We start from the raw sequence: 17,450 nt of genomic DNA, 5'->3' as shown, positions 1-17,450 counted from the left end.
TGAAAAAACACAAAAGAGAATGAAAAAAAAGTCAAATCATTGATCATTTTACATAAAACTCCAAAAATGGGCTGGACAAAAGTATTGGCACCCTCAGCCTAATACTTGGTAGCACAACCTTTAGACAAAATAACTGCAATCCTTACTGCTTCCGGTAACCATCAATGAGTTTCTTACAATGCTCTGCTGGAATTTTAGACCATTCTTCTTTGGCAAACTGCTCCAGGTCCCTGAGATTTGAAGGGTGCCTTCTCCAAACTGCCATCAAGAGATCTCTCCACAGATGTTCTATGGGATTCAGGTCTGGACTCATTGCTGGCCACTTTAGAAGTCTCCAGTGCTTTCTCTCAAACCATTTTCTAGTGCTTTTTGAAGTGTGTTTTGGGTCATTGTCCTGCTGGAAGACCCATGACCTCTGAGGGAGACCCAGCTTTCTCACACTGGGTCCTACATTATGCTGCAAAATTTGTTGGTAGTCTTCAGACTTCATAATGCCATGCACACGGTCAAGCAGTCCAGTGCCAGAGGCAGCAAAGCAACCCCAAAACATCAGGGAACCTCCGCCATGTTTGACTGTAAGGACCGTGTTCTTTTCTTTGAAGGCCTCTTTTTTTTCCTGTAACTCTATGTTGATGCCTTTTCCCAAAAAGCTCTACTTTTGTCTCATCTGACCAGAGAACATTCTTCCAAAACGTTTTTGTCTTTCTCAGGTAAGTTTTGGCAAACTCCAGCCTGGCTTTTTTATGTCTCTGGGTAAGAAGTGGGGTCTTCTTGGGTATCCTACCATACAGTCCCTTTTTATTCAGACGCCGGCGGATAGTACGGGTTGACACTGTTGTACCCTCGGAATGCAGGGCAGCTTGAACTTGTTTGGATGTTAGTCGAGGTTCTTTATCCACCATCCGCACAATCTTGCCCTGAAATCTCTTATCAATTTGTCTTTTCCGTCCACATCTAGGGAGGTTAGCCACAGTGCCATGGGCTTTAAACTTCTTGATGACATTGCGCACGGTAGACACAGGAACATTCAGGTCTTTGGAGGTGGACTTGTAGCCTTGAGATTTCTCATGCTCCCTCACAATTTTGCTTCTCAAGTCCTCAGACAGTTACATAGTAGATGAGGTTGGATAAAGACATTAGTCCATCAAGTCCAACCTATAACCCTATAATCCCTACAGTGTTGATCCAGGGGAAGGCAAAAAACCCCACAAGGCTCATGCCAATTGCCCTATTTCAGGGGAAAAAATTCTTTCCTGACTCCAAATCTGGCAGTCAGTATAAAAACCCTGGATCAGCGTGTCCTTAAAATCTAGAGTCCATAACCTGTTATACTTTTCTCTTCAAGAAAGTCTTCAAGAGTTCTTTGGTGTTCTTTCTTTTCTCCATAAATAAACGCAATAGAGAAGAGAAATAGGTGGCACTGCATATAACCCTCAATAATTCTATACCAGCATCACTGATATCTTTTTAAACATTGAAGAGGAAGTTTGTATCTTTTATTCGTGCCTTTTTTGCAGGAGGTGCTCACACCCAGTATAAAGATATTCAAATACGTAGAAAAAAACAAGAAAAAATGGGGGCACTCACCTAGGCACTTTTTCTTAACAAAACAATTCTTTATTCATTTTTATAAAAACATCTTTGGAGAGATCGACCATACATCAAGGCATCAATGAAAAAAGGCGACAGCTGTTTCGCGCAGAGCAGCGCTTTTTCAAGCCATGTAGATGGAGCGAAACGGCTGTCGCCTTTTTTCATCGATGCCTTGATGTATGGTTGATCTCTCCAAAGATGTTTTTATAAAAACGAATAAAGAATTCTTTTTTTAAGAAAAAGTGCCTAGGTGAGTTCCCCCATTTTTTCTTCTTTTTTTCTACGTATTTCTTTTCTCCATGCTCAATGTGGTACACACAAGGACACAGGACAGAGGTTGAGTCAACTTTAATCCATTTCAACTGGCTGCAAGTGTGATTTAGTTATTGCCACCACCTGTTAGGTGCCTCAGGTAAGTACCAGGTGCTGTTAATTACACAAATTAGAGAAGCATCACATGATTTTTCAAACAGTGCCAATACTTTTCTCCACCCCCTTTTTTATGGTTGGTGTGAAATCATATCCAATTTGGCTTTTAGACAATTCTCTTTGTGGTTTTCCATTGAAGACAAATTAAATTAAGATAAGATAAGCTAATCCTTTAATAGTCCTACAGTGAGGAAATTTCAGATTTCAGATATTAATACCAAAGAGTTTGTGATTGCAATCATTTTCTGGAAGACAATGAGTATTATCTGACAGAATTGCAGGGGTGCCAATACTTTTGGCCAACACTGTATATATGAAATTCAATGTGTGTGTGTGTGTGTGTGTGTGTGTGTGTGTGTGTGTGTGTCTGTTTGTGTGTGTACAGAATATTTACACACACAAACTTAAGACAGAACATGTAAACTCAGACAGACACACATAGAACATGTGCACATGCACACACAGAAGACAGCACATACCTGGAGCTGAGTCAGGGATTTATTACGCTGGCCTACATCAGCCCAATGTAATGGATCATCCCCTGCTGTGCAAGACTTCCAGAGGGGGGGAGGAGGATTATGAGGAGGAGGGAGCTGTCAGTACTCAGTTGGTCACCTCAGGAGCTTAGGCCCTGGGTGCTGATTCACCACTAATGGTGGTGATTGCCTACTTTGCCCCCCTTCCCCCAGGAAATCTCCAGCAATTGGTCTAGTCAATTTCTAGATGTTTACAGGCTTTTGTAAAAGTGGGCCAACGATGTATAATGAAAAGGATCTCTGCAGAAATCAGGGTCAGGAGGTTTCACTGGGGTACCAGGGTGACACCTGAGAGGACATGTTTGAAACAGAACTGTTTGAAAGATGCACATAGGGAGAAGCTGGGGTTGTCTGATTCTGGAAGCAGGAGCTCCATGGGGTCTATTAGTGAGTTGGCCACATAGAAGGGACTACAGGGGGGTATATGTGCTAATGCACACTAACTGTAATTAGAAATCTGCACTATTCCAGACCAAGGAATTGTGGAGTGAGTTTCTGGACATATCACTTGTGCGATTTGGAGCCAAACTTGTGGGGATGACCATGGAAGTAGTCAAACACTTGAGAATGCAATGACACATAGTATAGAAATAGTAATATTTCTTATAGTCATGGAGACCAAGCCCACACCTATCCTTGAGTCTAATCAGTGTATTTGTTCTCAAACATACTCCCATCTGCCTAAATGAAGCAAAAATGGCTACTGATGCCAGGAAGAAGTTCTTTGGGGCAGCTACAACCCCCCTCCCTCTTTTGCTTGAATGGCTTCAGCTGGTGAACCCTAGAGAATAAAACAGCAGGGGATCACAGGAAGACCATAATCCCACAGAACATGTGTACATACAAAAGTAATGTAATACATCAATACAAGTAAGGTTTTTTCATCACTGGCAACATCGAAGGATGAACTAGAGAGAATGAGTACAGAAGGACAGCCAAGACAATTAGAGGAATGAGTGGACTGGAGTAGAACAATGACAGATTAATACATTTGGGGTTATTCAGTTTAGAAAACATGGTTAATCTAATCACAATTATTATTACTTATTTTTAGAACACCATTAGTTCCATGGTGCTGTTCATTTAAAGGTTTATATATAATACACAAAACAATTACAAGACGAACAGTGACCACCTGGAACAGTGGGGTAGGGGGATGATTTCTTAAGATGTTTGTGATAGTAGTGTGTGTACAGACAGAAGGGAAGGTACCTCTGTTTAGAGATAGGTTGAAAAGTTGGGGTAGAGCAGGAGTAAAGATTTTAGTGAGGTTTGGGATGAGGTGCAATTGGATCTGGTCGAATATATCACCTATGAGGAGTGATTTTGAAACTAGAGTGGAGAGTTTTTTCAATGGGGATGGTGGAGAAGCAGGTTAAGGATGAAGAGCACCAAACAGTTCAGCAGACTTTTGGTAGGGGATGTAGATTGAGACTGAGCTCTGATGGTGTAAATTTTGTTTTTGAAGTAAGAGGCAAAGTCTTTCACTGAGATAAGTTTTGTCGCTGGGGACATCAAGAGATGGAGATTGGAGTTGAAGGTATTAATAACTTGAGATGAACGAACAGTGAAATATTCAAGATTCGATATTCGTTTCGAATAGCCCCTCAATATTCGACTATTCAAACGAATATCGAACCCCATTATAGTCTATGGGGAAGAATGCTACGTTTCAGGGGAAGCCACACTTTGACTCAGGAGAGTCACCAAGTCCACTATGACACCCCAGCAAATGATGCCAACACCCTGGAATGCAACTGGGACAGCAGGGGAAGCATGCCTGGGGGCATCTAACATGCCGAAGTATCTGAATTACGCCACTATCTCATCGGGATCCCTGTCAGCTTGGGATATGCGGGAGCTGACTTTTTCCCATATGAATGCAGTGAACAGTGTTGATTGGCCGAATGCCATACAGAGTACATCATTCGGCCAATCAACGCTGGTTCTGCCCGAGGAGGCAGAGTCTAAAATTGGTCCACAGCAGTCTCCATTTTGGTCCAATCTCAGATGTAGCAGTGTTGAGCGCGCAGCTATGCTACACCTGAGATGTAGCAGAGCTGGCCGTGCGCTGAGCTCTGCTACACCAGAGATGTAGCAGAGCCGAGTGTGCGCTGAGCTGAGTGCCGGAGGAGGCGGAGTCTAAGATCGGTCCACAGTCCGATCTCAGATGTAGCAGAGTTGAGCGCACAGCTCTGCTATACCTTAGATGTAGTAGAGCTGGCCATGCGCTGAGCTCTGCTACACCCGAGATGTAGCAGGCTGAGTGTGCGCTGAGCTCTGCTACACCTGAGATGTGTCTCAGGTGTAGCAGAGCTGTGCGCTCAACACTGCTACATCTGAGATCGGACCACAATGGAGACTGCTGTGGACCGATCTTAGACTCCGCCTCCTCAAACAGAACCAGCGTTGATTGGCCGAATGCTGTACTCTGTATGGCATTCGGCCAATCAACGCTGGTCAATGCATTCCTATGGGAAAAAGTCAGCTCCCGCATATCACAAGCTGACAGGGATCCTGACGAGATAGAGCCCCAAAGAGCTGGGTGAGTAACATTGCCACCTAAATAAAGGTAATCCCTAGCTAACCCTGCCAGTACATCTATCCCTGTCTCACAGTCACATAGTTCACAGTCTCATATGCCCGGATCATAAATCCACTATTCGTATAAATTGGAGGTCACCTGATTTAGCCAGCCAATTACTTTTTCTGTTTTTTTTTCGATGCCTCTGTTGTCGAAGTTCCTGTCCCACCTCCCCTGCACAGTTATTGGTGCAAAAAAAGCGCCAGGGAGGGGCCACACAATGGCTCAGTGGTTAGCAGCCTTGCAGCGCTGGAGTCCTGGTGTTCAAATCCCGCCAAGGGCATAAAACCATCTGCAAGGAGTTTGTATGTTCTCCCCGTGTTTGCATTGATTTTCATCCCATATTCCAAAGACATTCTGATAGGGAAAAATGTACATTGTGAGCTCTATGTGGGGCTCACAATCTACATTAAAAAAAAAAAAAAGCGCCAGGGAAGGTGGGAGAGGATACGAATTTTTTGTGCGTTTGCCTCGTGGTATTCGATTGTAATCGAATACCTCGAACGGCCTGATATTCGATCGAATATCAATTCGATTGAACGCCATTCGCTCATCTCTATTAATAACTGTTTGGGTTTGTGGGAAAGGAAAGATATGCGTGTGGTGTAAAAAACCTATTTTGCAGAGGTGAGTGTGTTCTTAAATTTTAGAACCCCATTTATAACCCCATTGTACAAATACATGAAGAGAGCACATAGACCTTTCTAATGACCTCTTTACTCATAGACCAGTGACAATGACAAAGGGACATCCTCTATAGAGATGAGCGAACAGTGTTCTATCGAACACATGTTCGATCGGATATCAGGGTGTTCGCCATGTTCGAATCGAATCGAACACCGCGTGGTAAAGTGCGCCAAAATTCGATTCCCCTCCCACCTTCCCTGGCGCCTTTTTTGCACCAATAACAGCGCAGGGGAGGTGGGACAGGAACTACGACACCGGGGGCATTGAAAAAAATTGGAAAAAGTCATTGGCTGCCGAAATCAGGTGACCTCCATTTTAGACGAATAGTGGATTTCAAATCCGGGTCATATGAGAATGTGAACTTTGTGACTATGAGACAGGGATAGCTGTACAGGCAGGGATAGCTAGGGATAACCTTTATTTAGGGGGGAATGTTATTAAAAATAACTTTTTGGGGCTCTATCGGGTGTGTAATTGTGATTTTTGTGAGATAAACTTTTTCCCATAGGGATGCATTGGCCAGCGCTGATTGGCCGAATTCCGTACTCTGGCCAATCAGTGCTGGCCAATGCATTCTATTAGCTTGATGAAGCAGAGTGTGCACAAGGGTTCAAGCGCACCCTCGGCTCTGATGTAGCAGAGCCGAGGCTGCACAAGGGTTCAAGCGCACCCTCGGCTCTGCTACATCAGAGCCGAGGGTGCGCTTGAACCCTTGTGCACACTCTGCTTCATCAAGCTAATAGAATGCATTGGCCAGCGCTGATTGCCCAATGCATTCTATTAGCCCGATGAAGTAGAGCTGAATGTGTGTGCTAAGCATACACATTCAGCACTGCTTCATCACGCCAATACAATGCATTAGCCAGTGCTGATTGGCCAGAGTACGGAATTCGGCCAATCAGCGCTGGCTCTGCTGGAGGAGGCGGAGTCTAAGGTTGGACCTGAATGGAGACTGGTGTGGAGCGATCTTAGACTCCGCCTCCTCCAGAAGAGCCAGCGCTGATTGGCCGAATTCCGTACTCTGGCCAATCAGCACTGGCTAATGCATTGTATTGGCGTGATGAAGCAGTGCTGAATGTGTGTGCTTAGCACACACATTCAGCTCTACTTCATCGGGCTAATAGAATGCATTGGCCAATCAGCGCTGGCCAATGCATTCTATTAGCTTGATGAAGCAGAGTGTGCACAAGGGTTCAAGCGCACCCTCGGCTCTGATGTAGCAGAGCCGAGGCTGCAGAAGGGTTCAAGCGCACCCTCGGCTCTGATGTAGCAGAGCCGAGGCTGCACAAGGGTTCAAGCGCACCCTCGGCTCTGATGTAGCAGAGCCGAGGCTGCACAAGGGTTCAAGCGCACCCTCGGCTCTGATGTAGCAGAGCCGAGGCTGCACAAGGGCTCAAGCGCACCCTCGGCTCTGATGTAGCAGAGCCGAGGGTGCACAAGGGTTCAAGTGCACCCTCGGCTCTGCTACATCAGAGCCGAGGGTGCGCTTGAACCCTTGTGCAGCCTCGGCTCTGCTACATCAGAGCCGAGGGTGCGCTTGAACCCTTGTGCACACTCTGCTTCATCAAGCTAATAGAATGCATTGGCCAGCGCTGATTGGCCAATGCATTCTATTAGCCCGATGAAGTAGAGCTGAATGTGTGTGCTAAGCACACACATTCAGCACTGCTTCATCACGCCAATACAATGCATTAGCCAGTGCTGATTGGCCAGAGTACGGAATTCGGCCAATCAGCGCTGGCTCTTCTGGAGGAGGCGGAGTCTAAGATCGCTCCACACCAGTCTCCATTCAGGTCCGACCTTAGACTCCGCCTCCTCCGGCAGAGCCAGCGCTGATTGGCCGAAGGCTGGCCAATGCATTCCTATGTGAATGCAGAGACTTAGCAGTGCTGAGTCAGTTTTGCTCAACTACACATCTGATGCACACTCGGCACTGCTACATCAGATGTAGCAATCTGATGTAGCAGAGCCGAGGGTGCACTAGAACCCCTGTGCAAACTCAGTTCACGCTAATAGAATGCATTGGCCAGCGCTGATTGGCCAGAGTACGGAACTCGACCAATCAGCGCTGGCTCTGCTGGAGGAGGCGGAGTCTAAGGTCGGACCTGAATGGAGACTGGTGTGGAGCGATCTTAGACTCCGCCTCCTCCAGCAGAGCCAGCGCTGATTGGCCGAATTCCGTACTCTGGCCAATCAGCACTGGCTAATGCATTGTATTGGCGTGATGAAGCAGTGCTGAATGTGTGTGCTTAGCACACACATTCAGCTCTACTTCATCGGGCTAATAGAATGCATTGGCCAATCAGCGCTGGCCAATGCATTCTATTAGCTTGATGAAGCAGAGTGTGCACAAGGGTTCAAGCGCACCCTCGGCTCTGATGTAGCAGAGCCGAGGCTGCACAAGGGTTCAAGCGCACCCTCGGCTCTGATGTAGCAGAGCTGAGGGTGCGCTTGAACCCTTGTGCAGCCTCGGCTCTGCTACATCAGAGCCGAGGGTGCGCTTGAACCCTTGTGCAGCCTCGGCTCTGCTACATCAGAGCCGAGGGTGCGCTTGAACCCTTGTGCAGCCTCGGCTCTGCTACATCAGAGCCGAGGGTGCGCTTGAACCCTTGTGCACACTCTGCTTCATCAAGCTAATAGAATGCATTGGCCAGCGCTGATTGGCCAATGCATTCTATTAGCCCGATGAAGTAGAGCTGAATGTGTGTGCTAAGCACACACATTCAGCACTGCTTCATCACGCCAATACAATGCATTAGCCAGTGCTGATTGGCCAGAGTACGGAATTCGGCCAATCAGCGCTGGCTCTTCTGGAGGAGGCGGAGTCTAAGATCGCTCCACACCAGTCTCCATTCAGGTCCGACCTTAGACTCCGCCTCCTCCAGCAGAGCCAGCGCTGATTGGCCGAATTCCGTACTCTGGCCAATCAGCACTGGCTAATGCATTGTATTGGCGTGATGAAGCAGTGCTGAATGTGTGTGCTTAGCACACACATTCAGCTCTACTTCATCGGGCTAATAGAATGCATTGGCCAATCAGCGCTGGCCAATGCATTCTATTAGCGTGAACTGAGTTTGTACAGGGGTTCTAGTGCACCCTCGGCTCTGCTACATCAGATTGCTACATCTGATGTAGCAGTGCCGAGTGTGCATCAGATGTGTAGTTGAGCAAAACTGACTCAGCACTGCTAAGTCTCTGCATTCACATAGGAATGCATTGGCCAGCCTTCGGCCAATCAGCGCTAGCTCTGCCGGAGGAGGCGGAGTCTAAGGTCGGACCTGAATGGAGACTGGTGTGGAGCGATCTTAGACTCCGCCTCCTCCAGCAGAGCCAGCGCTGATTGGCCGAATTCCGTACTCTGGCCAATCAGCACTGGCTAATGCATTGTATTGGCGTGATGAAGCAGTGCTGAATGTGTGTGCTTAGCACACACATTCAGCTCTACTTCATCGGGCTAATAGAATGCATTGGCCAATCAGCGCTGGCCAATGCATTCTATTAGCTTGATGAAGCAGAGTGTGCACAAGGGTTCAAGCGCACCCTCGGCTCTGATGTAGCAGAGCCGAGGCTGCACAAGGGTTCAAGCGCACTCTCGGCTCTGATGTAGCAGAGCCGAGGCTGCACAAGGGTTCAAGCGCACCCTCGGCTCTGATGTAGCAGAGCCGAGGCTGCACAAGGGTTCAAGCGCACCCTCGGCTCTGATGTAGCAGAGCCGAGGCTGCACAAGGGTTCAAGCGCACCCTCGGCTCTGATGTAGCAGAGCCGAGGGTGCACAAGGGTTCAAGTGCACCCTCGGCTCTGCTACATCAGAGCCGAGGGTGCGCTTGAACCCTTGTGCAGCCTCGGCTCTGCTACATCAGAGCCGAGGGTGCGCTTGAACCCTTGTGCACACTCTGCTTCATCAAGCTAATAGAATGCATTGGCCAGCGCTGATTGGCCAATGCATTCTATTAGCCCGATGAAGTAGAGCTGAATGTGTGTGCTAAGCACACACATTCAGCACTGCTTCATCACGCCAATACAATGCATTAGCCAGTGCTGATTGGCCAGAGTACGGAATTCGGCCAATCAGCGCTGGCTCTGCTGGAGGAGGCGGAGTCTAAGATCGCTCCACACCAGTCTCCATTCAGGTCCGACCTTAGACTCCGCCTCCTCCAGCAGAGCCAGCGCTGATTGGTCGAGTTCCGTACTCTGGCCAATCAGCGCTGGCCAATGCATTCTATTAGCCCGATGAAGTAGAGCTGAATGTGTGTGCTTAGCACACACATTCAGCTCTACTTCATCGGGCTAATAGAATGCATTGGCCAATCAGCGCTGGCCAATGCATTCTATTAGCGTGAACTGAGTTTGCACAGGGGTTCTAGTGCACCCTCGGCTCTGCTACATCAGATTGCTACATCTGATGTAGCAGTGCCGAGTGTGCATCAGATGTGTAGTTGAGCAAAACTGACTCAGCACTGCTAAGTCTCTGCATTCACATAGGAATGCATTGGCCAGCCTTCGGCCAATCAGCGCTGGCTCTGCCGGAGGAGGCGGAGTCTAAGGTCGGACCTGAATGGAGACTGGTGTGGAGCGATCTTAGACTCCGCCTCCTCCAGAAGAGCCAGCGCTGATTGGTCGAGTTCCGTACTCTGGCCAATCAGCACTGGCCAATGTATTTCTATGGGGAAAAGTTAGCTTGCGAAAATCGCAAACTGACAGGGATTTCCATGAAATAAAGTGACTTTTATGCCCCCAGACATGCTTCCCCTGCTGTCCCAGTGTCATTCCAGGGTGTTGGTATCATTTCCTGGGGTGTCATAGTGGACTTGGTGACCCTCCAGACACGAATTTGGGTTTCCCCCTTAACGAGTTTATGTTCCCCATAGACTATAATGGGGTTCGAAACCCATTCGAACACTCGAACAGTGAGCGGCTGTTCGAATCGAATTTCGAACCTCAAACATTTTAGTGTTCGCTCATCTCTAATCCTCTACATCTAGAGGAAAGAACATTTCACCAGCAACATAGACACGGATTCTTTACTGTAAGAGCAGTGAGGCTGTGGAACTCCATAGGAAGTGGTAATGGTGGGTTCATTGTGCAAGTTCAAAAAGGGACTGGGTGCCTTTCTTGATTGGAAAAATATTATAGGTTACTGGTTTTAGATTTTCGTTGGGAAGGAATTTTTTTCGGCATTGGCATTAGCCTCATGAGGGGTTTTGCCTGCCTCTGGATCAACACTGTACACTTATAGGTTGGACTTAATAGCCTTGTGTCTTCACCCAACCATAGATTATATGGTTAATCTAATGATAATTTTAGGATTAGGAAATTTGTAACTCTAAAATACATCCCTAACCCTAATAAAGTTAATGTAATGTACTAATATATTAGCATTGGGGAATGTTCATTAGGGTCAGAAATGTAATTTATCAGGTACAATGTTGGCCAAAAGTATTGGCACCCCTGCAATTCTGTCAGATAATACTCATTTTCTTCCAGAAAATTATTGCAAGCACAAACTCTTTGGTATTAATATCTTCATTTATTTTGCTTGCAATTAAAAAACACAAAAGAGAATGAAAAAAAGTCAAATCATTGACCATTTTACACAAAACTCCAAAAAATGGGCCGAACAAAAGTATTGGCACCCTCAGCTTAATACTCGGTAGCACAACCTTTAGACAAAATCACTGCTAACAACCGCTTCCGGTAACCATCAATGAGTTTCTTACAATGCTCTGCTGGAAACTTCTTTGGCAAACTGCTCCAGGTCCCTGAGATGTGAAGGGTGCCTTCTCCAAACTGTCATTTTGAGATCTCTCCACAGGTGTTCTATGGGATTCAGGTCTGGACTCATTGCTGGCCACTTTAGAAGTCTCCAGTGCTTTCTCTCAAACCATTTTCTAGTGCTTTTTGAAGTGTGTTTTGGGTCATTGTCCTGCTGGAAGACCCATGACCTCTGAGGGAAACCCAGCTTTCTCACATTGGGCCCTACATTATGCTGCAAAATTTGTTGGTAGTCTTCAGACTTCATAATGCCATGCATATGGTCAACCAGTCCAGTGCCAGAGGCAGCAAAGCAACCACAAAACATCAGGGAACCTCCACCATGTTTGACTGTAGGGACCGTGTTCTTTTCTTCGGAGGCCTCTTTTTTTTTTTTTTTTTTTCCCTGTAAACTCTATGTTGATGCCTTTTCCCAAAAAGCTCTACTTTTGTCTCATCTGACCAGAGAACATTCTTCGAAAACATTTTTGGTTTTCTCAGGTAAGTTTTGGCAAACTCCAGCCTGACTTTTATTTGTATCTGGGTAAGAAGTAGGGTTTTCCTGGGTATCCTACCATACAGTCCCTTTTCATTCAGACGCCGACAGATAGTACGGGTTGACACTGTTGTACCCTCGGACTGCAGGGCAGCTTGAACCTGTTTGGATGTCAGTCGAGGTTCTTTATCCACCATCCGCACAATGTTGCGTCGTCAATTTTTCTTTTCCGTCCACATCTAGGGAGGTTAGCCATGCGCTTTAAACTTCTAGATGACACTGCGCACGGTAGACACAGGAACATTCAGGTCTTTGGAGATGGACTTGTAGCCTTGAGATTGCTCATGCTTCCTCACAATTTTGCTTCTCAAGTCCTCAGACAGTTCTTTGGTCTTCTTTCTTTTCTCCATGCTCAATGTGGTATACACAAGGACACAGGACAGAGGTTGAGTACATTTTAATCCGTTTCAACTGGCTGCAAGTGTGATTTAGTTATTTCCATCACCTGTTAGGTGCCTCGGGTAATTAACAGGTGCTGTTAATTACACAAATTAGAGAAGCACCACATGATTTTTCAAACAATGCCAATACTTTTCTCCACCCCCTTTTTTATGTTTGCTGTGGAATTATATCCAATTTGGCTTTTTGACAATTCTTTTTGTGGTTTTCCATTGAAGACAAATTAAATGAAGATAATAATACCAAAGAATTTGTGATTTCAATAATTTTCTTGAAGAAAATGAGTATTATCTGACAGAATTGCAGGGGTGCCAATACTTTTGGCCAACACTGTATATGGTTAGGAAATGTGTACAAACTGTGTTAGGGTTAGAAATAGAATTTATTAGCTATGTATTAGGGTTAGGTTTAGAAATGTAATACTAGGTTTAGGGTTAGGAAATGTGTACAAACTGTATTAGGATTAGGGTTAGGAATGCAATTTATTAGGGTTATGGTTAGGGTATGATTATAAACTGAATTAGATTTAGAAATGTAATTTATTAGCAGTAGAATTAGAAAATGTGTACAGATTAATTTATTTATTATATTATGTTATGCAAAGTATGGCAAAGAACACTAACTTTACCTTGTATTATTTTCTTTTATTTTTTACAATGTGATTTTCTATTCACACATCAATCAGTGACTTTGAATTTTCATTTGTTACAAGCGAATTTCAGTAACATCCAACTATTTCTACAGTCTAAGTGCAGGTTTTGTGTGCGGCTTACACAAGGCATTTTAGATAATTAGTGTCACTGTGCACTTATTGATCTTAAATTGCAGTTTACAAGGACACATGAACAAAGAATGATGTCTGAGAAAGAGCTAAGTGACAGCTTTTACGTAGAATTTACAATTGTTAAGTAAGAGTGCAGCATAGTTGTGGCTATTAGCAATTTGTATATATTTCAAAACTGACATACTTTTATTAAGATCTTTGTAAAACTGATTTCATATTTACAGAAGATGGAAAAGGATTGATAAAAGATGTGCTCAAGCTTTCCATGTCTGTGCCTAGGAAGACAGGAAAGTTTAAGGCTGCTGCCATTTCATTTCTGTGTATAATGTAAAAAAAAAAAAATTAGAATTGCATAGAAATATGTATGTATTAGAATTTAAATGTTAGCTTTACCATAAGATATGCATGGTGCTTACTTACTATCTCAGACTCCATAGAAATATCTGCATGTGTATGTATATTTGTTTTTTAGTACTTGTACTATCTATCATCTATCTATCTATCTATCTATCTATCTATCTATCTATATATCTTTTCCCACAAGAACATTGCTTCTGGAAAAATGTTGCACTTGATTGTTTATAATAATGTTTATGTGTTTTCTACTGTTTTCTGATGTTTACTGCACTTTTCCAGCATTGAAGAGTCTGTCAGCAGTTAGGTGAAAATAAACCAAATTTACTGTTTCCAAATATGCTTCTGTTTTTGCAGCATCCCAGAGAGTCACTGCTTATGCCGTTTTTATTTTATGTGCCTATGGTTGTGTTATGAGTATGCATTATGCGTTTAGTATGTATTTGCTAATGTGTTTTCCCCTTCGGTTTACCCTATTGTTAGTCACCCCTTCACTTGGTTCAGCCCTGGCCAATCACATTGGGAAGGGTTTAGTAGACAATAGTCTCTGCAGAACCGTGTGGGCCTTAGTGTGTGTATCATCTAGCAGTGTGACTCTGTGCCCTGAAGTTTCTAACAGCCCCTAATGGAGAGTTAATATACCGTCCAACGCTCTGCAGAGATAGCCCTGAGAAAGGGATCATCAGTCTGTTTGCTGTACATATCTTGTGCCAGGAGGAGAGGAGAGTCACATTTGCCAGGAACTCTATTCCAGGACTCACCTTATAAGGTATCTGGACCCAAGGGACTTCCTTGCTGCCAGCCTTCAGAGCAATCTACTGGCTGAGCCAAGGCTTACCATAGTGTTGTTGGAGTGGAGAACAAGGCACCTACCTACCATTTGCTCTGGACATCCTCAGCCCCAAGCCTGGGTGAACCTAACAGTCAGGTGACTAATACCCCCATTGGGATGCTGCACCTCTTTACAGTTATACAGCTTGCCACAGTAAAGTTTGATCTGTTTCAGCTGCACTACTAGTCTCCTGAGTTGTTCTTGCGATTACCATCAGAGCCATTCCGACTAACATCACATGGCTTAGGGTAAAAGAAGACCTCTCTCCAACTGGAAGCGCCCTGGAAGAACCACTACCACCACCACCAGGAAAGGATCCAAAATTTGTTAATAAAGTATATTACAAAGTTTATTTATGACACAACTGCAACAAAAGTTGTCCAGAAGTTTAGTTATTCTTTAAATGGGCTCTATGATTGGGAAAACTCATTTTAACTAAACATATACTTGGATAGCATTTAGAAAGGCTATTCCACACATATCTTTTGTATCTTAATTGCCTCAGTAGTTTTTGAATGAGCCCGCTTTTATCCACATGCTAATTAGCCTCCAGCGTGCACCCAAAAGTCTCAGTGAGCACTGTGTGCTGTGTGTGAGAGCAGAGAGGTTGCTGTTGTTGTTGACTCAACAGCCTTTCCTGCTCTCACACACTGTGACAGTGCTCACTGAGACTTCCAGGTGCACGCTGGAGGCTAATTAGCATATGGATAAAAGCGGCCTCATTCAAATACTGAGGCAATTAACATGCAAAAGATATGTGTGGAATAGCCTTTCCAAAGGCTATGCAAGTATATGTTTAATTAAAAATGAGTTTTCCCAATGATAGAGCCCCTTTAATCCCTTCACTGCTGCCATTTTCCAATTTTCATTTTTGACTCCCCACCCTTACAAAAGCCTTAACTTTGTTATTTTTCTGTTCACAAAGTTGTATAATTAATTTTTTGGGGACAAATTGTTCTTATTATCAATATTCCGTATGATGTTATGGGAAGCTTAACTTCTTCAAACTGACAAATCACCTATACGCTATGAGTAATCATGAATCCAGGGCTACCAGATTTATATATTATTTTTTTTACATTTTAATCCCTTAAACAAATCCAAAACTTTGCAAATAAATATGTCACAGAGTTGCCATTTTCTGACACCAGTAACTTTTTTTAAAATATATTTCTGTGTACAAGGCTACATAAGGATTATTTTTTGTATATATCATTTTGGGGAATGTCTGATGTTTTGATTGCTTTTTATTCAAGTTTTTTACAAGAGGCGAAACAGCAAAAAAAATCGTCGGTTCGGCTCTTTTGATTTTTTTCTCCAATGATGCCGTTCACCATATGGCAAAAATATTTTTAGAAATTTGTAGACCAGGAATTTTTGAAGACAGAAATATATATATGTATATATGTGGGTGTGTATGTTTAACTTAATTTATGTACTTATATATGTGTTCTAGATAAAGGGGTGGCATCTTTATTTTTTATACTTTTTAACTTAACTTTTTTTTTCGACCCCCTGGGAGGTCTTAAACCCCACGGAATCTGATCACTAATTCTACCTTTAAGCCTGTATTAGAAGCAAAAGAATAACAAGCCTGGGAGATTTCAATAGGCTCCCGGTTGTTATAGTATCGGATTGCAGGCCATGAGAGTGAGATCCCACTCCCTGGGGCCGGTGATCCACCCCAAAATGGCAGCTCCCACACCAGTGTCACTTTAAGCAAAGGACCAACGGTGCACTTGCATTTGGTCCTATGGTAGCGGGGATCCCCTTTGGACAGCAGGACAGTCTTACATTTGCTGCCCTGCTGCCCAGGGCAGTGGGTCCAAGCTACCTCAACACATCAGCTTCCTCTGAGTTGAAGCCAGTGATGAAGTAGGGATCGGATGAAGTAGGGAAGTAGGGTCAGATGTGAAAATGGCATGTACTGACCCTCACAGTAGAGGTAGCATATTATTTTACTGCACAGTGGAAGTAATAAAAAAACCCCATAAGAAATGGCTTTTGTATGGTTTTTTTTTTTACTATCCTATTCTGAATTTTTCTCCAGCCTCTCAGTACATTTTACGGACATTAAATTGTGCCATTCGTAAACATAATTTGTCCCTTTTGAAGGCAGAGAGTGAAAAATTTAAAAGACAAAAAAAAATGTATTGCATCATTTAGTGAATTTGGTACATCCTGACCGAGAAAGCCTCAAGAATGAAAGATGACTTCATGTGGAATGCATGAAATGGACCAGTTAGTACAGAAATGAGTTATTAAACTAACCTTGGCTAAATGTACAGTACTATGAAGAAGTGGAATTGTCATTTACAGGCATTCATGAAAGCACAGTCACTTTCCAAGAGATTAGCAGACTTTTAACAAGGACACTCTAGTACCACAAGACCCAAAGGACAGAATAAAAATAGAGATTAATGTAAAGCAGTCCTATTGAATGGAACGTTTACCCTGAAGTACATAAGCTACAAAAACCCTACTGTCAGATAGAACTTTTGTAATATGTAATAATCCACTGCCTAAAAGAACTTTATCATATTTTTGCATGTAAATTTCTCAACATTCATTAAAATTGCTACAAGGGCAAATCATAAGGTTATGCAAATCGAGGAAGTAGAAGGGGTTACTAAAATCTACAAATTATCAAATTTTCAAGCACCTAGCTCCAGTCTTTGGTATGTGTGAGATAAAAGTCAGACTGAAAGCAAAGGTTTTTAGTCACACGAAACCTCCAAAATTATATGAAGTGGTATGGGATGATTGAGCGATACCTCCTGTGTGCCAGTTATCAAGCAATCTGTAATCCTTGAAAGACCTTCTGGAGATCACAATGTGCTTAGGACAAGATGTCAGTACTGTTCAATGTTGAGTATCCCGATGGTTTGGAGACTAATGCCAAACTGGAATTATGGTAAGATGCGCGCAACGGCAAACTTCTACAT

The sequence above is a fragment of the Leptodactylus fuscus genome, chromosome 4 (assembly GCF_031893055.1).
Source record: "Leptodactylus fuscus isolate aLepFus1 chromosome 4, aLepFus1.hap2, whole genome shotgun sequence".
Lineage (NCBI taxonomy): Eukaryota > Metazoa > Chordata > Amphibia > Anura > Leptodactylidae > Leptodactylus > Leptodactylus fuscus.
This window is presented reverse-complemented; position numbering follows the sequence as displayed.